The sequence below is a fragment of the Macaca nemestrina genome, chromosome 15 (genome assembly GCF_043159975.1).
Source record: "Macaca nemestrina isolate mMacNem1 chromosome 15, mMacNem.hap1, whole genome shotgun sequence".
Taxonomy (NCBI): domain Eukaryota; kingdom Metazoa; phylum Chordata; class Mammalia; order Primates; family Cercopithecidae; genus Macaca; species Macaca nemestrina.
Window position 1 is genome coordinate 24961442 of NC_092139.1, and position 13378 is coordinate 24974819.

Sequence of the window (13378 nt, forward strand, 5' to 3'; positions counted from 1 at the left end):
GTCTCGTTGGATTTGAATTTCAGATGAACAATAAATACTTTTTCAGTACCAGTATATACATATATATTGTTTTCTGAAATTCAAATTCAATTGGGTATTTTATATTTTCTCTGGCAACACTAGCAGGGAGCTCCGGCTAGACTCAGCTCAAGGCAGGTTATTTGGGGAAACCCCCTATTTTAGGCGTAGGTCTAAGTTCCTCAGTTCCACCAGATGTTATACATTGTTAGGAAATGTTGGGATGCAGTTTCATAAGTACTCTTATGAAAGTCAGGGATCCAGGCTGGAATGAAATGTGGCTCACCCCAGGACTGGGAGAAATATTGGGAAATATGGCTCATGGTGCCATGGAAGGAAGCATAAACAGTCTGGTATGACAGGGATGACACAACAGCAGGCTACAGTTAGAGCAGGTACACAGCAGTGCTGGAGAAACAGGGACAATGGGATTGGGAGATTCAAGGTGAAATAAGATGGCTGCTACCATAGGAAATCTGGGCCACAATTCTAAATCCATAGAAAAAAGCAGGTGGCATAAAGGAGGCAGTTCACTGAGCTACTTGGCAGCACAAAATCAGATGATCTAAACTTTTAATTCACCTCTTTAAGCTTGAGTGTGTTTATATGTAAAATGGGGATTCATTAATGTTTTCATTCATTTATTTAATATGATTACCCACGAGTCAGTGATCTACTGAGTGTTGCAAATACATCAATGAATAAAATATGTGAAATGCTTGCCTTCGTAGAGCTTACAGGCTATCAGGGAAGGCAGATAATAAACAGGTAAAAGGGCATAAACTGTTATTAATATAAGTAGTTATAGATAGTAATTGCTAGTTAATGCTATAAAGAGAACAAACAGTTATAGTACAGGATACTTTCAATAAATTAAACACACACCCACATACACACAGAGCTATAGAAATATGATTATAGAAGACAAGGGATAGAGGAACCCACCAGTAAAGTGCAGCCAGGAAAGCAAAACACGTGCAAGGTACTTCAATAGAGAAAATTTAATGTAGGGAATTAGTTTTAAGGTATAAGAAGAATTAAAACAGTGAAGAGGAGATGAAGCAAGAGATTAGCGACTAGAACGTGAGTGCCTTGTCTAGGGCTGGAAGGACAATGAAAGAAAGCAGTTATGCAGGATCCCAAGAGCCCTGTGGAAGCTGGGACTGTGGCAGGCCTGCTAGGCTTTCAAGGCATATGCTGTTCAGTGAGAGTGGGAACTGCAAGAGAAGCACAGTTGTTTCCAGAGATGCTGCCCCAGATGGGAGAGAAAGAAAATTACCCTGGCCTTTTCCTGTCCTATGTCTTGCCAAGTCCTTCAGTTGGCCATATCTAGCCAGCAACTAGTGGTCAAGGGAACCTGTAAATGTAGTTTCCTGCAATACAGAGAAGATGGAAAGAAGGGTAAGGAATATATCCGAGTGCAGACAAATGACCAGCACAAGTTGGTAATAGGTTGGAGAGGTGGGATAAATGGTACCAATCTCACTGGGTTTTGACCATAGTAGAAGAGCCTGTATGTGTGAACTTCTTAGCACTGTGCTAATATGAATTGAGTGTGTAACTGGTGCATGGTCTCAATTTATGTTAGTTTAATGACCTAGTATTGGCTCCTAGATGTTTTGACAGCAGAATTCATGCACGGGTCTGGGACAATAGGCCAAGAAGAATGTCAGGCCAGAGAATGGTGTCCACAAGAACAAGACAATACGCAGAGTTCAGAGACAGCTGTTGTGCCAGATGAACAAGATAGGGACCATAAGAGAGAGCCCTAGCAGCTGCCTGGTTTCATTACAAGTCCCACAGGACAGACTGTGCCTAATATTAGAGCTAAATCCTGGCTCTCAAAGCCAAGCATGAGCCACTTTCAGCCAACTAGCCAAGGTGAGTTAATGGTGTGCTCACTGGGTATATGAAGTTGCATGTGGGAGTTGAGAAAGCCCTATATTTGGAAAGCTAATTGTCTGTGTCCCCTTTTCCCACTGATCATTGGTAACTGGGCATTGATAATAGTATGGACGTGATGGGGTGAGCATAATGAGAATATAACATAGAAATGTGCTCCCCATATGAGCAATTAAGTTATTAGGTTTCCTAAAGACCAGTGCAGCTGGATATATTACTCTGGATATATGCACTTGGTATATCACACAGGGTGCTTGTATCATACAAGACACACTCAAAACTGTTTAGCTGGAAAGAATTTAATAAAGCAACTGTTTACAGAGGTGTAGACTGAAGGTTGGTGGGGCACCCAGGAAGCAGCTATAGGGAAAACCAAGGGGAGGGAACTGGGACTGGTCTAGTGAGAGCCATGGGACATGCTCACCTAAGAGGAGCCGTTTTCAGCTAATGTCAGAACTGCAGTGAGGCAGGGAGAGAGTAGAGGTATATATACTCCAAATTCTTTCCTCTCTTCTTATTTCTTGTATCTTGCCAGTGCCTTTTTTTTTTTTTTTTTTTTTTTTTTTTTTTTTTTTTTGGCTGAGCTCAACAAGAAGCAAAAGGTCAAAGGACCTTGAGCAGTGCAGTCCTTAGGCATCAGCCTCCAGTGACACAGGGTCACAAAAGGCCAATAACTGATTAGGGAGGAGGCTAGTGGCAAGCCAAATATCTCACACATAAAGTGTCTCAAACTTTGAGAGCATCAAAAGATAGTTCACTCTCCAGTTGTCCAGCCATAATCTTGAACCACTTTCCATTGGCCAGTTTCACCTGAAGAGCTCACTCATTTGAAGTTAGGATAAAGATCTGAGTAGAATCTGCAAACTAAAGGACTTACTCAAGAGAGAGTCTCTAAAATGGTGTAGCTGTACCAGCCCATGTAAGCTGATGATTAAACTTACAGAAATTTTGTGAGCTAGTTGTTAGATGCAGCTGTTAATAAAAGTTACATTAATAAACTTTAAGTTAATAAATTGCACTTTAAAAAGTAATAAGTAAATATTCAAAATTCACGATTTTCAATTATTGAACTACAATCCATGGTTGTGAGGTTATTTACATGTATTATATCCATATGATGGAAATGCTGTATAATGTTCTAGTACTGTGCATCTATTCTCAACATCCACATTCAGTGATTCAACACTGAGAGCTTAAAATTGGCCATAGTGGTCAATTTTAAGTTTACACCATGGAAAGTGGCATATGCTACAAATGAAAGTTTGTTACAGGGAAGCTGGTTTTTAAACATTTACCAGCACAGCACCTCACTTCACCCCTGCCCCCATCAAACCTTGACCAGACTTTTGACAATGCAAAAAGAAAAAAAAAAGTCAGAAATCCTTAAGTGCTTTTACATTTTTTCATGAGTAGAATCATTCATGGGAAAAGCAAGCACCAGCTTCTGAAACTTTGGCATTTTCCCCCTTGCCTGAAGATTAAAACAAACAAAACATTATCCTTTTCCATGTTAAGTCTTTAAACAATTAGAGCAGGCCTGAGTCTTATACCCTAAATAGGAGGGTAAATTGGAGAAGGGCCAAAAGTATATGAAGTGGCAGACTAGGATTAGGAAGCATGTGTGTTGTAGAATACAACATGCTGAGATACAAAGAGGCCTGCAAGAATGGGAAGATCTTGGCTGGGCACAGTGGCTCATGCCTGTAATCCAAGTGCTTTGGGAGGCTGAGATGGGAGGATTGCTTGAGGCCAGGAGTTCAAGACCAGCCTGGGCAACATAGCAAGACCCTATCTCTACAAAAACATTTTTTAAATTAGCCAGGCACTGTGGCATGCTACACGTCCCAGCAGCTTGGGAGGCGAAGGCAAGATGACTGCATGAGCCCAGGAGTTCAAGGCTGCAGTGAGCTATAATTTCTCCACTGCACTCCAGCCCAGGTGACAGAGCAAGACCCTGTCTCAAAAAAAAAAAAAAAAAAGTGGGAAGATCTTTATTTATCAATACACCTCTTTACCAGAAGACTATACTGGAAGAGGAAGCAGGTGGAATTAATAAGACAGACCTAGATTTGTATTTCCTAACAATATAATATTGAGAAGTCTCCTTGTTTCCCTGTCTACAAGTTGGAGATTGTAATAGTTACTTCATAGAATGGAAAACATTGAGTGATAGAGTATATGAAAGCAACTGACATATAAATAAATAAATAAATGTATTTATTTATTGATGCTTTTGGCAAAATTATCATACTATGTTCAAAGAACATATTGAAGAAAACCTATGCAGTCCTGCCCTCATGAAGATCATAGTTCGGCAGGTGGGACATACAGTAAACAATTACACTTAAAATAATCTCACTATGAAGATGACCCTGCTGAAGGAACATATGTGTCAATTAAGCTAAGCCTAGAAAGATCGGGAAACATTTGGATAACCGATAACACTTGTGTTTTCTTTCTCCATTTCATCCTTCTTTCCTATGATTGTAGCTTTTCTCTGAAGCAGCTGAAGGCTGTTCTGCCCTCTAGCAGCCAGACAGGAAGTAATGGAAATAACGCCCCTGGGATTATCTTCACCCACCATGAGAAATGATTCTACAGCATGCATTCTTTTTCTGCCAGAGTGTCCTCAGGAGAATTAAGTTCTGGATGTCCAGGGCACCTATTTTAGTTGCCGTCCTTTTATTCTCATATCTCTATTTGCCAACAGGTGTTTCCTGCACCTCCCAAATATATCAAATACACTGCTTGCACACAATTGACTCAGAGCTGATGTTATGGGAACCCAAACCAAGAGAACTCATCTCTCAAACTCGTCTGTATCCCAAAGCACTTATATCTCCCCAAATTGGGTGCAAATGTGGCCTAAAATGCAAGAACAGACTTCCAGGACTAGATTGGTCGTACAAGGTATGATATGAAGCAGGACATTCTGAAAGGTCAAGGAAGCACCATTGAAAGTACACCAAGAACACAACAGGTATGAACTGGGATTGTAATGGGCAAACTAAGATGCATGGTCAGCCTGTTTGGAGAATGTTTAACTCTTCCAGAAAGACATAAAGGCAGCGTTCTGGTGGCTAACTCATGAAGTCTGGGCACTCCTCAAGAGAAAGCAGCTCATCTGTCAAAAACTCGAGACTTATCTGTCATTCTCAGAGCCAACAGAGCAGCAGCCTCCCATGATGCACAGAGAAGAAGCACATTTCTACCCAGATCCCTCATGCAAACTCACAGTTTTTAAGAGAAAAACAACACAGATTTGTTCATGTCCGTCACCTCTTTGGGGCAACTGCAGCTTTTTAAGAGCCAATGGGTCCCCAGTGAATGCGAATCACGCCAGTGTATGAGAAATTGACTCTGAGAGCTTTGCCGAAATGACTGCTAATGTTGAAATCACACTCAGCTCAGTACATTTCCTGTGGGCTGGTGCTGCAGTGGGTGCATGGGGGCAGGCAGGGGGGATTCCCAAAGAAGGAAGTTTCTATGCAAGCCCTGCAGCCCAGAGAGATCAGGTTTCAGCCTCTCTTTGCTAATTCCCCTTGCATTTTTCTTTCCCCCCAAACATTTAAACTTAAATAGCTATATAAGTTCAAATGTTCTTTTATAGAGTGAAATAAACAGCTTTTATAGCCTGAAAACAGCAAGCTTAGAGATCAACTGTTCACCACTGAAGCGGGTATGTTTAAGCTAAAGAAATAGATGGCTTTCTCTTCGTTATCGTTAGCTATATTTTTCCCCCAAACTAATAGGAGGTAGCATATAAATTAGCTGACATATAAGTTGTCAGGGAAAGAAGTTAATGCAGCCTCCAGGCATTTTGCTACAAGGCTGCCCCCCTCTGGCTCCCACCACAACCCACAACGTGATTTGTGGAGAAGGCAGAATGTTTCAGAAAAAGCTGTTCAGAAGTTGGGCAAGTCCTCTGAAGGGGCCCAGGGGCTGGTCACTATCTCTCCACCTACCGGTTACTACTCCTGGCTTCTCAGTCCATCTTACACTTTCTGTATAGAATTCAGGTTAAGGAGCAATTTGGCAACCCATGGTTCCTAAAACGACATTCGACGAGCAAGTTAGGTGGAAAGGCAGGGAAGCATGGGGAAGACAGAGGTACAAGGAACACTTCCTCCCCTTTGCTAGGGCTGACCTTTTCATTTCAGGGAAAATGAGAATGTCTTGCCTTTGGGGCTCTTCCTTCACCAGGGGACTACAAAGCACCTGGAACATTCACGCAACAGGCTATGTGGTAGAGCCTGATGCTGGATGTCCCATGTCTTGATTATTTGCACTGAAGTAGCCAATTCTTGTTGATTCATTCAACAAAGAGCTTCTGGATATCTGTTAGTACCAGGTATACTGTCAACACATCATAGGGCAGCCCTCACATGATTCCGATGCCTCAATGCCTCTCTTTTCCCCAGCTTTCATTAAAAATTGCTGCAACATTCCAACACGTGCCTTCACAATTCATTCCCTTTCTCTTTCTCTACAGCCACGCTTTGCATCACTCTCTAATGTGCACTCCTGCAACATGAGGCATTTTCTCGTATTCCCAAAGTCTACCTTCCTCAAGTGACCGAAGCCCTATTCAGGCCTCCTCAGCCTGAAGGTTAATCTTCTCTTAATCTTTAGAAACTATAACATGTCTGTGTTAGTTTGCTATGGCTGCCATAGCTAAGTATCACAAACTGGGTGGCTCATACAACAGAAATTTATCCTTTCACAATTCTAGAGGCTGGAAATGCAAAATGAAGGTGTTTGTCCTTTATTTTGGGACATGGTTCCTTCTGAAGGTTGAGGAAGAATCTCTTCATACTTATCCCCTAGCTTCTGGTGGTTTGCTGGTGATATTTAGGGTTCTTTGGCTTGTGTAAGCATCACCCTGATTCTTCCTTCATTTTCACATGCCATTCTCCCTAGGTGCATGTCTCTGTCTCCAAATTTCCCACTTAGTGTAAATGTACCAGTCCTATTGAATTAGGGCCCTAATAACCTTATCCTAACCTAACTAATTACATCTGCAATGACCTTATTTCCAAGTAAGCTCACATTATGAAGTACTGAGGGTTAGGACTTTTGGGGGAGAGATACAGTTCAACCCATAATACTGCCCTTTCCATGAACCCATTCAACAGAGTGAGGAGCTCAATTCCCCCACCTTCCTGGACACATAATTAATTTTGTACAATGCCCATGATACAGCGATGAACCTATTTATCTTCAATTATTCGTTCAACTGTCTCCTGTATTGTTTTTTTTTTTTTAAGTTGCCTAAGATCATGACTCCATTTAGTCCCTTTGTTATAGGAAAGGGGTCCCGATCCAGACCCCAAGAGAGAGTTTTTGGATCTCACTTAAGAATGAATTCAGGGCGCGTCCACAGTGCAAAGAAAAAGCACATTTATTGAGAAAGTAAAGTGATGAAAGAACAGCTACTCCATAGACAGAGTAGGACATTCCTGAAAGTAAGAGGAGGAACACGTTCACCCTAGGTACAATGCTTGTTTATATACAGGATAAGAGAAGATCATTGGGAGACGTGCTCTGCTACAGGGGTTGTGATAAAGGATTAGTTTTCTTGATTACTATATTTTGCAAGAACCAATACTATTATTATTATTATTATTTTGAGATGGAGTCTTGCTGTGTTGCTCAGGCTGGAGTGCAGTGGCACAATCTCAGCTCACTGCAACCTCTGCCTCCCAGGTTCAAGCGATTCTCCTGCCTCAGCCTCCCAGGTAGCTGGGACTACAGGCATGTGCCACCACGCCCGGCTTTGTGTGTGTGTGTGTGTGTGTGTGTGTGTGTGTGTGTGTGTGTGTGTGTGTTTTTAGTAGAGATGGGATTTCACCATGCTGGCCAGGCTGGTCTCGAACTCCTGACCTCAAGTGATCCGCCCACCTTCGCCTCCCAAAGTGCTGGGATTACAGATGTGAGCCACCATGTCCGGCCAATATTGTTATCTTTAAAGCAAAATTAGGTATGCCTTTGTTCTCAAGATATCGGGATATTAGGATAGTCCCAAGTCTGGATCTGTTTAGTAAACATTATCAATCTGTTCCCTTAAGCGTAAATATCCAAAGGCTAGGAATACCTTTCTGGAAATGCAACTCAGCAGGTCCCAGCCTCATTTTCCTAGTCCCATCCTCACTCAAGACGGAGTTGCTCTGGTTCGAACACCTCTGACGCCTTCAGATGTCCAGTAACTATTTCTTGAGTAAATAATAGCTCATTCTGAATTGTCCCCTCTTTGCTAAGAACCAGAAGGAAAGCATGAAAAGTAATTTCATAAAGACACCACTAGCTACCTTCCTTTATCAGAAGGGAGACAGGGTATTTTCCTGGGCTATCAGATTCACTTCTTGTGGCCTTTTCCCCTTTAAAGTCATTATTCTTCCACCCATCTCTCCTGCTCTTTCTGTTTTCCTTTTTATTTCTTTCTAACTCTCTTTACTTCCAGCTGCCACCAAGAAACTTACTACATATGCCCCTGATATGTGCTGAATCTAAACAGTTATTGTCATGAGGTTGAGGGAAGTGCGGAAAAGTAAGAGTTTATCAAAGTTTTCCTAATACAATTTATAGGCTGTCAGCAGTTGTTTATGCCTTCATATTAATTCTGGGATGTATATTTATTTTATTCTGATGATATAATATGATGCATAATTGCTTTTGAGAGTTTAGAATTCCTTTTATCAAAATGTGGGGCTTGAGTCATGAATCCTAATGCCTGGCTGCCAACAGGCTTTTGTTATTCTGAGAAGGATGTTTCAAGTTTCTTCTTATTTGGGAGAGAAAGTTTCACATCCTAGTGAGTTCATAAAAATGGAGAGAGTGTTTGATCTTGATCTTGCAGCAGGTTTTCTGAGAAGTTCTTAGTTGGGGCTACATGGACTACACATGGCAAAGTTTGAAGTGCTTGCAGATCTATACCCCTTCATTTGGACATGATTCTCCCAGTCCATTCCTAAAGAAGGAAGCTAAGGAGCCATGTGTATACCGGATGACTGCTCGTTGGTCCTACCTGAAAAATTCATGGGCAGGTACCTGACTGAAGAGAAGCCAATCATCCTTGCTCTTGAAAATGTAAACTAAGCCTCACAAAATGTGCTGCAAGATTGAGATTGACGCTGGATCAATAAAGTAATATAAGGTTAGAGCCAGGGTTGCCACCACAAACCATAGACAAATGCAAGTTCTAGGGAAATGGAAACATACAGCCGTACAAAGGAAGTGAGCTGCATAGAGGAGAATGCAGAATGTGTGCAGAGAAAAGCAACCACATGAAGTCACATTGACAAACATCTAGCTTCCAGGTTATCTAAGGACACATTTCCCTTTAATATGCCCCTGGGAGATCTTCTGTTTATTGTGGCAACACAGTCCGTGATGACGATCCCTTTGTGTGGACGCTCCAAGAAAGAAAGACACAGCATAGGTCTATTCTGATTTAGAGTTCAAAGTAAAGGTAATTTACTGGCACATAGTTTCCAAGAGTCTGGAATCCAGGAGCAGCTTAGCTGGGTGGTTTTGGCTATTGAAGTAACAAATGGGCTATCAGCCAGGTGTGCCTTCATATAAGATGTGCCTGATCTGCAAAATGCACTCCCAAAGTGTCTCACGTACCTGCCTGGCAAGTTGGTGCTGGCTATTGGCAAGAAGCCTCAGTTGCTCACCACATGGGCTTCTCCATAGGGTTGCTTGAGTGTCCTAATGATAGGGTAGCTGTCTTTACTCACAGCTAGGAGCCAAGAGAGAGCAAAGTGGAAACATATCGTATGACCTAGCCTTGGAAGTCACACCTTAATTTTGACAACATCATATTGGCTTGATGGTCAGCCCTATTCAGTGGGAGTAAGGACCACACAAAGACAAGAAAACCAGGAGGAAGAGATCATTAGAGGTTGTCTTGGAACCTGGATATCACAGTGTGTGACTCAGAAAGACACTAGACTAATTAATAAGAGAACAAATTGAGGCAGCATTTTTTCCTAAGCCTGTTCCCAGGCATTACCCATGTATATATGATCTATCTGCCAACCACACCTTGTCTTCCTACCTGCGTGCATACTGTTCCTGTGTTTTCAATGTCCTTCCTTTCCACTCTTCCTTAAACTCTCTACTCATCCTCATCCTCCAAGGCCCTATTTGCATGTCATACCTCTTCTGCTTAGCTCTTCCTGATCTTCCAACACCTGGCAATAATAGATTGTGGCCCTCTGTGTGTTTCACAGTGCTCACTGCATAGATGTCTTGTCACATTGATTCTATCCTGCAGTTGCATCTTGAAACAGGAACCTTGCTAAGTATGGAAGATAGACAACAAGGCAGGGATTGGTTATACAGGTTCTGGAAAAGCTGAAAAGCCAACAAGCACTGTCTGGACCCTGGCTAAGGCCTGAACTGGGCTGTGACTCCCTGGAGTCCAGTCTCAGTCTCTGGGTTAATCTCAGGACCTCCATAGAACTACCAACTCCCACTCAGGATGGCATGATCTGCTGAAGGCTGAAATGAACAGTGCTCAGTAATTCCAAACCAGCACTGGGAACATCTTAGAATACACGTTCTTTTCCCAGGCTTTCAAATTACTAAGTTGCTCTCCTCTGTCACTTGGTGGTGAGTAAATCCAGAGTGATTCCCTGGAAAGACTGAATTGGAGCTTATGTGTGGATGGACCAATGACCTCAATTCTCTCCTTCTTTTTGCTTGTTCCTTTCAGCCTCCTGACAGGGAAAATGAATCAGGATATTTTCCTCTGGAAAGGAGGGAAAGACTTGCCCTGGGCAGAACATGTGTGTGTTCCTTCTAAAGGAGAAGTGTACACCAGGCCCTGGGAAGAGCACCCAGAGGATGGAGGGTGAGGTTCTGTTAGAGGCCTGTTTAGCAAAGTCTTGATACAACTTTTTAGAGGGCTCTCCATCCCTGTGAATTAATCCTATTAACTGCCATGTGTGGCTGCTTATTATGCACCAGGCACCATGCTAACCTCCTTACCTCATTATTTCAATTCAAGCTTATAATACTTGGCAAGGTAGGTATTATTATTATCATTCCCATTTTGCACACGGGCAAACTGAGGCTCAGAGAGGCAACACAACCTGCTCAGAGTAAACAGTAGCAGTGAGATTGGAGGCAAGGAGTATCAAAGTCTGCACTTGCACTCTAACTGGAATACTATGTCGCTTTAGTACTGAGCCCTTGAGTATTCCTGATTCTTCAGGGCTACCATTTGCTTACCTCTTAAAGGAGAAGATGGGAGTGCACAATTCTTTTTTTTTTTTTTTGAGACGGAATCTCGCTCTGTCCCCCTGGCTGGAGTGCAGTGGCGCGATCTCGGCTCACTGCAAGCTCCACCTCCCGGGTTCCTGCCATTCTCCTGCCTCAGCCTCCCAAGTAGCTGGGACTACAGGCGCCTGCCACTGCGCCTGGCTAATTTTTTGTATTTTTAGTAGAGACGTGGTTTCACCATGGTCTCGATCTCCTGACCTTGTGATCCACCCGCCTCGGCCTCCCGAAGTGCTGGGATTACAGGCGTGAGCCACCGCGCCCAGCCAAGAGTGGACAATTCTTAACACCCAACACACATTAATAAGTTAGTCAATGACTGCCTCTGCAAGAGCAGGGAGGTATGAGCAAAGCCACTGTCCATCCCGGTTGGCCCAGTTCATGCCAGCTCAGTGTTCTATTGGGTTTAGAATTTATCCCACTCCCCATTACCCTGAAAAGTCCCAGTTCAGATGGCATATCCTATGGTCACCCCATGTAGAGGCCTTGTTGGCTTCAGTGACTGAAACATAGTAACTTCTTGAGAAATATTAGTCTCTGGGGAACAGTGACATGCCCAGACTGAGGTGGTAACCCCTAAACACAACCCATAATCTTAAATGAGGCAGCTGAGGGCCCTGCAACCAGAGGTGTCCCACACCTCAAATGCCGTCGAGCCTGAGGGTCCCAGGCCTTGACCTTGGGTCCCTGGCACCATGATGTGTCCAGCCCTGTTTTTCTCCCACTTTCCCTTTGCCTCTCACTCCATGCACACATGTCCCCCTCCCTTCCCTGAGTCTGGTTACTAATAATGCTCATTCTTGATGAAAAGCCCCAGCTCTGTGGGAATCACACAGTAAAGGAATGTCAGCATCTGCCGGCCTGGGTCATGCCGATGTCAGTGGCCTCAGCCCTCTCTGTGGTCACTGCTGGCCCAGGTTTAAAGACATTAGTCAGCCTCAGACATAGCCCCTCCTTGGGGGCCCAGAGCTTTGATCCTTTGCAGGATTCTCACCATAACCACATTCCAGGCCCTTGCAAGTTGTAAACGGCTATGTCTGCCCTCTTTGGAAGCCTATGCAACTTTGTGCCTCTTTTTCTTTCCTTTCATAGTTGAAGTCCTCATATGTGCTGGACATGTGCCTGGGCTCTTCTTCCTCCAGACCTCTGCCTGGCTGGCCCTTTCTCATAATTTATAACTCAACTGCCAAGCCTTCGATGCTGAGAGGCCTTCCATGACTACCTTCCCAAATTAGCCCTAGGCACACAGCTTATTAAAATTTAAATTACTCTACTTAGTTTTATTGTTTGGTTTCTCCACTGGAATATAAGGTACACAAAAAGGCCAGGTATAATGTCTGACTTTCCATCACTGTCTCCCCAGTGTCTGGCACTGGCTGAATATCAATGTTGGCAAGATCTGGATACATTTCCTTTTGCACTGTGCTTTATCTCCCAGGGCTGTGACGATTCATATTCCTCTAAAAACAATTGCTTGGTGTTTCACTTTTGCATTCATCTGGGGAATGAGTCAACTTTCTATATTTTTCCATCTGACACCTTCTTAAACTCCATGAATTCTCTAAAGTCGAAGACAATAACTCATGCTTTCAAGTGGTTATTTTATTATCCTAAGACGAATTGTTGATTGTTATGACTGAGGGGGATTGGGTGAAAGTGGGATTATGAAAATTATTGGGTTTTGAGGACTACTCTGTGCCAAGAGCTGGACAAGGAACTTTATATACTTCAAAGAAACTAATAAAATACATAGGAAATTGCTTTGCTAACAGTGATCTGGTATCTGGAAGACTGTTTAGAAATCTTAGTTCCCATGGTTTGGTGATGGTCACCATTAGTATTTGCAGCATTAATTTACTATTTCTTGCTTCTCTTCTCTATCCTTTGTTTTGATATGCCTACGTTTTCTTCATGTCTCATTGTAATTTTAGCCATCCAATAACCTGATATGTGTTATGACTGTTATAGTTACATTTAAGAGAAACGTTAACTCAAATTGACTTAATTGATAAGGGGAATGCAGTGGTTCATGTAACAAAACAGCCCAAGGGTACCCGCTTCAGGTGCAATATGATCCAGCACTTAAACGTTATAATAAGGGTTGGGTTTCTGCCTAGTTTTTCTTGGCTCTGCTTGTTTATTGTGGGCAACATTTTCTGAAAAGCTCTTCTGT